The sequence below is a fragment of the Notolepis coatsorum genome, assembly GCF_963971535.1.
Source record: "Notolepis coatsorum genome assembly, chromosome: 6".
Classification (NCBI taxonomy): Eukaryota; Metazoa; Chordata; class Actinopteri; order Aulopiformes; family Paralepididae; genus Notolepis; species Notolepis coatsorum.
Window position 1 is genome coordinate 153,471,937 of NC_140170.1, and position 7,053 is coordinate 153,478,989.

Genomic DNA, 7,053 nt, shown 5'->3' on the forward strand with positions numbered 1-7,053 from the left:
AAGTTAGATTGAGACACGACGTGGAGCCGAGCAGACACCACAGACTTTTAGAAGATCCCTCCTCACCCTCGCTGGGTGGGGGAGGGGAGGTGCCACATCATCGCTAGCTTCGGCTAACAGGGAATGGTTGTTGGCTACGACGAGGCCCAGAACCATTGGACTAATAGCATAAGAGACGATGGAGAAGAATGAATTAAGAATGTTCAAGGACATTGCAGAATTGGTTACATCTGGTACGAAGCTATGTTTATGAAAATAAACATGAGGATCTAAGGAAAGAGATCACGTTGCAGTGTTGTTTCTTCTGACTATGGATGTACTAACAGGAGTTGATACAGTGTGAGACAGCTAATGAGATATCCAAGTAAAATGACACAACGCGGAGGCCAGTCACGGAACAGCAGGTGACGAGTGGATTAAATGATTAAAGGCTAGAAACACTGTTATCTTACACACCTGATGGCTGATGGCCAAAGATGAAAAATACATTTTCATTTGTTTTGCATTCAAGATTAACCATTTTTGAAAAACCATTTGAATAGCTTTGTTTAAATTGTTTCCCTTGTAACACTCTGACAAGCACTTAAACCAGCATTTCCTTGTTTGCTATACTCCGTCTACCCCAGCATGCTTGCTCACCAACAAAACCTGCATTGCGCAGCTTGAACCAGCAATATACCAACATTGTCCAGCAAAAACCAGTGATGCATCTGATGAAGGCGATAGATTTCACCACCAAAACATCAGGGTAAAAAATACTTACTACTAGTCTATACGTTTATAGAATTTTAAGTTAAGACTAGATTAACCTTTTCCAATTAGCCTTGGGTATGCCTACTGTTGTGGCTGATAATTGCTATGTATTAATGGTACACACATCCATTTCGGATTACTCTATTATTCATGACACGTTGATATTTGGAAAGGGGCAACTTTCATTCAGCCTCTCTAAGGCAAGCCAACTTGATGAGAATCAAGAATCAAGAGGTTTATTTGTCACATACATGCCAGGGTGTAACGTTTGGGCCTTTTGCTCTCTCTTAGGAGTAACGCCACCCTGGAGTATTTCACCCGGTCTCCCTTCTAGGTTGTCCTGATTACTAATGGGCACCTGCTGTGTGTGTTTAACCTGCCTTCTTAGGCCATGTCCACATGAATCCAGATCTTTCGCAAAACGCACATTTTCTTCCACGTTTGGGCCTTTCATCCACACGTTAACGGTGTTTTCAGAAACATAAACGGAGACTTTCGAAAACGCATTTAAAGTGAAGATTTTCCAAAATATCGGTTCAGTGGATCCGTGTAGCCACAGTAAATGCATAGTCTAGAGATAAACGATGACGTCACAGCTCACTACGCATGCTCAGACTGTTGTTCTAATCTATGGCAATAGGCGGCAGTAGCCTTGAAGCGCATGAAGGTAATAATAATGATTGGACAGCGCCTGGTGCTGAAATGGCAGAATGAAATACCACCATGTACAGCTTCTTCCCCCTCAAATGTATATATTTTCTTTTATTGATCTCTGCCTCTTAAGCAGTACTGTATATTTGTATATCTTGTATCATAAATGTCTGGATGTAACAGTACTGTATATCTACAGCGGTGGTCAGTGGTGCGTTATTGAAATCATCTGGGGTGACACGCACCACGTGCACGCGCGCTCCCGGCGCGTGCGCGCGCTCCCGCGAATGCGCATTTAATGTCCCCTCGCTTGGGCACAGACTAAAGACAGTGCCTAATTGCCTCTACGAATGGAATGTAACACGTCTTCACAACAAGGTTAGGTGTGAATGTGTCTGAGAACGTATTTAACACACCTGACGACCGGATCTATTGATATGCAAATAGCGAGTGAGGTTACACACCGTGCTACCCCGTCCCATGAACAACGCATGCCTGGCGGTGGTCCAGTGACAGATTCGGCCATCAGAGCTGCTTGCATAACGGAGATGTATCTGTTATTTAGTTAGGCCTACTGGACATTTTCGTTGACATAAGTAGACTTTTCGCTTTTGTTTATTTATTAAGTTAATATAAACCGTGTTTCGAACGTTTTTGAGGTTGTTAAATACACGCTTTTGAGTTATTTAAGTGGCGAGTGACGTTCTTTTCGTTGTTGTGAGGATGGGATTTGGCTGAGCACAATAGCAGAACACAGGAGGAGAGAGAATGGAGCGTTTTAGGGTGTTTTAATATAGTTTCCCCAAGCAGACAGTTTGACAAATGGAATGTGCGACAGACAGGTAACTTGTGAAGACGTGTTACATTCCATTCGTAGAGGCAATTAGGCACTGTCTTTAGTCTGTGCCCTAGCGAGGGGACATTAAATGCGCATTCGCGGGAGCGCGCGCACGCGCCGGGAGCGCGCGTGCACGTGGTGCGTGTCACCCCAGATGATTTCAATAACGCACCACTGTGTAGATCCCATTATACCATTCTGAATTATGTTTTTGTGCTTCGTTTTCCTAGAGGGGGCTTTTGAAATGTAAAATAATAGACCTAAAATGCTGATACTAAATGTACTTTGTCCTAAATAAATAATGCACGTAGTTATACGGATACGGCGCTCGCGATCGCGACACAGTTATTTTAACGGACTAAACGGATCATTGCAAATGTGAATCCCGTGGGGCTATTTTTAATGAATGAAACCTATCGGCGTTTGGCTCTGATTAGTTTAATATTCTTCGCTGTGTATTTGCTTAACGGAGCGCCCGGATTGTTTGAGCATAGCGTCAATGCGTGGATTGTGGATATGAATGAGGAATCTGAATCTGTGGATTGTTTAATTGTATCACTGTCACTGTGACAGTGTCACACGTTATTGTGATATTGTAACTGGGTATAAAATATATGAGGAGATGCGCTGTTTGATGGATTTGATGACGTGACGTGACTTGATAAATTGAATGAGCCTTTGACGTTTTTGATGAATGAATTTGAGAAAATGCAATTATCTTTTCAAGCACTGTTATCTGATGATGAACATGAGGTGTCACTGGTATAAACCAAAGGGTAATCAATTCAATGCATGTATGGATTATGTCTGAAACAGATTAAAACCTTATTAATAGTGTAACTGCAAGCCTCCCTCCAAGCATCTCTTTGGGAACCATGTATTTATATAGTACATAATACCTAAGCACATACAGTACAGATATCCTCATAATATAATTCGTATCAATTAGATATACTATTTGGGCTTGTTTTTATCCTTATTCTGAAAGAGTTGAACTAATTATTTTCGCTAGCAAGATCTCATTTGATTATTCATTCCATTAAGCCTACTGCCAGCAGCACATTTAAAGAAATATAATCTGATTGATTGGGGTAATGAGGGACTTAAAATTAGCCTATAGATTATGCATTTAACTTGTCGGCGAGGCTATTGAGCCGTACTGTATTGTACCCATTCTGCAATCTGTTAATAAAGTTTTAAATCAATCAATCAATCAATGTCATTAGAAAATCAGGATTTCTGCGATCGACACCTGCTGTCTTTTCAGCTGAGGCGGCCACGCGCAATTATCCTGAGTATCAAGTCTGGTTCGAATTAACAAGACTGAATCAGGGTTCGAGGAACAGGGAAAGCGCGGATTCAAACATCGGGTTAATTTAATCTGGATAATGGGACTTTTGATCGACTTATTGAACCAGGTACGGGGAATAGGGCCCTGATAGCCGACAGGTTTGAAGCTCTAATACATGGCCAACTGTATTGATGAGGTGTTCAGAGTCTGTGTTATCCCATGGAGCAGTCCTGTGTAGCCTGATGCTAGTCTGATGCCAGAAGATGTTGCATTTTATGTTATTTAACATAAGTGGCAGAGCTCTTGTCCATAGTGTGAATGAATTTGTATGTGGAGGGCTCCATCTAGTGGACATTTAGATGCACAGATAGCTATAATACTAAATAATATACAGGTAGCTATAGCCTCTACTCTGGACATGAAGGAAGATTATGCATTCCAAGCGGTGCCAGTGGGATGACTCCTAAAGAAGGAGTCATGTAGTGTGGTAGTGAAAGGGTTAACCTTCTGTAGTAGTGAAAGATTAACCTTCTGTAGTGTGATAGTGAAAGGTTAACCTTCTGTAGTGTGGTAGTGAAAGGGTTAACCTTCTGTAGTGTGGTAGTGAAAGGGTTAAGTTTTGGTCTGTATTTCTTATTTCTTATTGTCTTGTCATTATTATTATTGTTGTTATTGTTGATATTGATGTTGTGTTGTCAAATGAAAAAAAAAAAAAAAATGTGACCACAAAAAAAAGCACCATTTATATATACAACACTCCTACCCTCTCCTGCGAGCTCTGTTTATCTTTGACATGAGCTGAATGTGTTTGTTACAGACTGAACACAATGACCTGGATGAAAGAGAATGATGGAATACCACTGTGTTTGACCAAACCATTTCCTGCATTTGTTGGCAATGGTAATTAACCTGCTGTGACTAACATTTGTTTTTCTGGAAAATGGAAATAACATTGTCTAAACGGTTATGTGAGATTGGTCTGCTTCCAGAGATATTCTCTCAGTAGTGTAGGTAGCAGAGGAGAGAGAAATATCACCTGCACACTTGAGCCAACAAACTATTTCACTCTGTCACTCAGAAGCACTGGGCCGTTTGGTATCAATTCTTAAAATACATTTCTTTTGGCCTTTTAATCAAGATTTCACTTATTTTTCTCCCCTTGTGTGTGGTGACCTTTCTCATGTTTGCATTATACATCTGGTATGTTGAAAAAAGAATATCAGATTATTTCCTGCTTGTATGCTTCATGTATTATAATTATGTAGTGCGGTGCCATACATAGTATATAATATTTCACTTTATAGTACTACCATACATATATATTTCACCTTATAGTACTACCATACATATATATTTCACCTTATAGTAGTACCATACATACTATATTTCACCATATATTTGTACCATACATATATAATATTTCACCTTATATTAGTACTATACAATATGTCATCACATAGTAAATAGGGCTTTGAGAGGGAACAGGCTTAATACTTTAGTGCTAGAGTAAATGCTTTCTACACACGAGGGAGGTGGGTTCTTTATTTAGTTATAATGTGTAATCTAGACTACTTGGCTACCCTTCCTTCCCTATTCCCTTGTATATTCTTTTAAATTTACATTTACATTTAGTCATTTAGCTGACGCTTTTATCCAAGTCATCAGGAAGGGTACAACTCTATCAGCTGAGTAACAATGTTAATCAGTGTTGCGTGCTACAGTGTAGGTTAGTTTATTAGGACACGTGCATGGCAGTAAGGTTAGTTAGGGTTAGATTTTTATTGTTTCTATTTTTTTATTTCAGATAATGGTTGAAGAAGTGCGTCTTTAGTCGACGGCGAAAGATTGGACGGGTTTCGGCTGTCCTAACTGGGGTGGGTAGTTCATTCCACCATTGTGGGGCAAGGACTGAGAATAGGTGACTTCTCTTTGATGACCCTCCCGGAGCTTGGATAGGAGTAGGTCTGAGGCGGCCAGAAGATGCAGAGCGTAGGGGTATTGAGGGTGTGTAGTTAGAGACCATTGACCGGAGGTAGGCGGGAGCGGTTCCCTTTGCGGCACGGTATGCCAGGTCGAGGGCCTTGAAGCGGATTCGTGCAGCAATGGGGAGCCAGTGCAGGTCCCTAAGAAGTGGGGTTTAGACTAAGGCATGGGTCTATTCTTTTAGATTAGGACATGGGTCTTTTCTATTATTTTAGACTAGGACATGGGTATATTATATTATTTTAGACTAGGACATGGGTCTTTTATATTCTTTAAGACTAGGACATGGGTCTTTTATATTCTTTTAGACTAGGACATGGGTCTTTTATATTCTTTTAGACTAGGACACACATGGGTATATTATATTCTTTAAGGCTAGGAATGGGTCTTTTATATTCTGTTAGACTAGGACATGGGTCTATTATATTCTTTTAGACTAGGACATGGGTCTATTACATTCTTTTAGACTAGGACATGGGTATATTATATTATTTTAGACTATAGACATGGGTATATTATATTATTTTAGACTAGGACATGGGTATTTTATATTCTGTTAGACTAGGACATGGGTATTGTAACTGAGGGGTACAATTCCCTGACTGTATTGATAAGTATGGTATCATTAAACCACTACCGCTTTATGTACTTTAATTACTGGCCATACAGTACACGATATATGAATATGATGAACACTTCCCACAATGAAATCGGTTCCAGTCAAAGGTATTAATCAAGTATTTAATGGAGCAAAAGGTACATAGGATACTTTACATTATTCTTTGATGTAAGGCAAAGGAGTATGCGTAGGCAAATCAATAACGAATGTCCATTCTCTGGTTACGCAGGAGGTAATTATACAACCTGAATCTTAGGGAATTATATCTATGGTACACTAGTAATAGCGGGAGATACTGGAAAGGGGTTCCCACTGGTTGTAAGCCAGCAAGGGGGGTAGAAGATCTGTCGGTAGTAGGACGTCTGGTCAACGATGACTAGGGAGACTTCAGGTACAGAAGCCGGTGCAGTAGTCTCTTGATCCACAGACGAATACAGCTTGGTTCTCTTGTAGACTGTAGCTCTACAGTGAAGAAAGCTAGGCGGCCTCAGGCTCTCTGAGCGCCGACTCGACTTGACTCCTCTCGGGGTAAATCCAACACGTGCAGGCGTCGGCGATTATCCGCTCCATAAATCATAGGACCAAAGCAAATATATTCCAGCCGCAAAGGGCTATGTAGTCGTCGGGTAGATTAATCCAGTGTACATGTCCATATGGTTCTCGCCTAGGTCTCCTCGGGTGAAAGCGCCATGCGGTCGGCCCAGCCTGGATAAGAACTCTAGCTAATACGAGAAAGCGTTGGAGATGCTGGTCACTATAGAATTCTAACCGCACGATACACTATACACAAATAGACTATTAAAGACTCAATAGAAATATGTCGCACTCGACGGTATAGCGCCAAACTCTGACAATTCAGTTACTAATTCGCACGCGGTCTCGATGCTCTATTCTGAGGCCAAACAGGCCATACTTCAC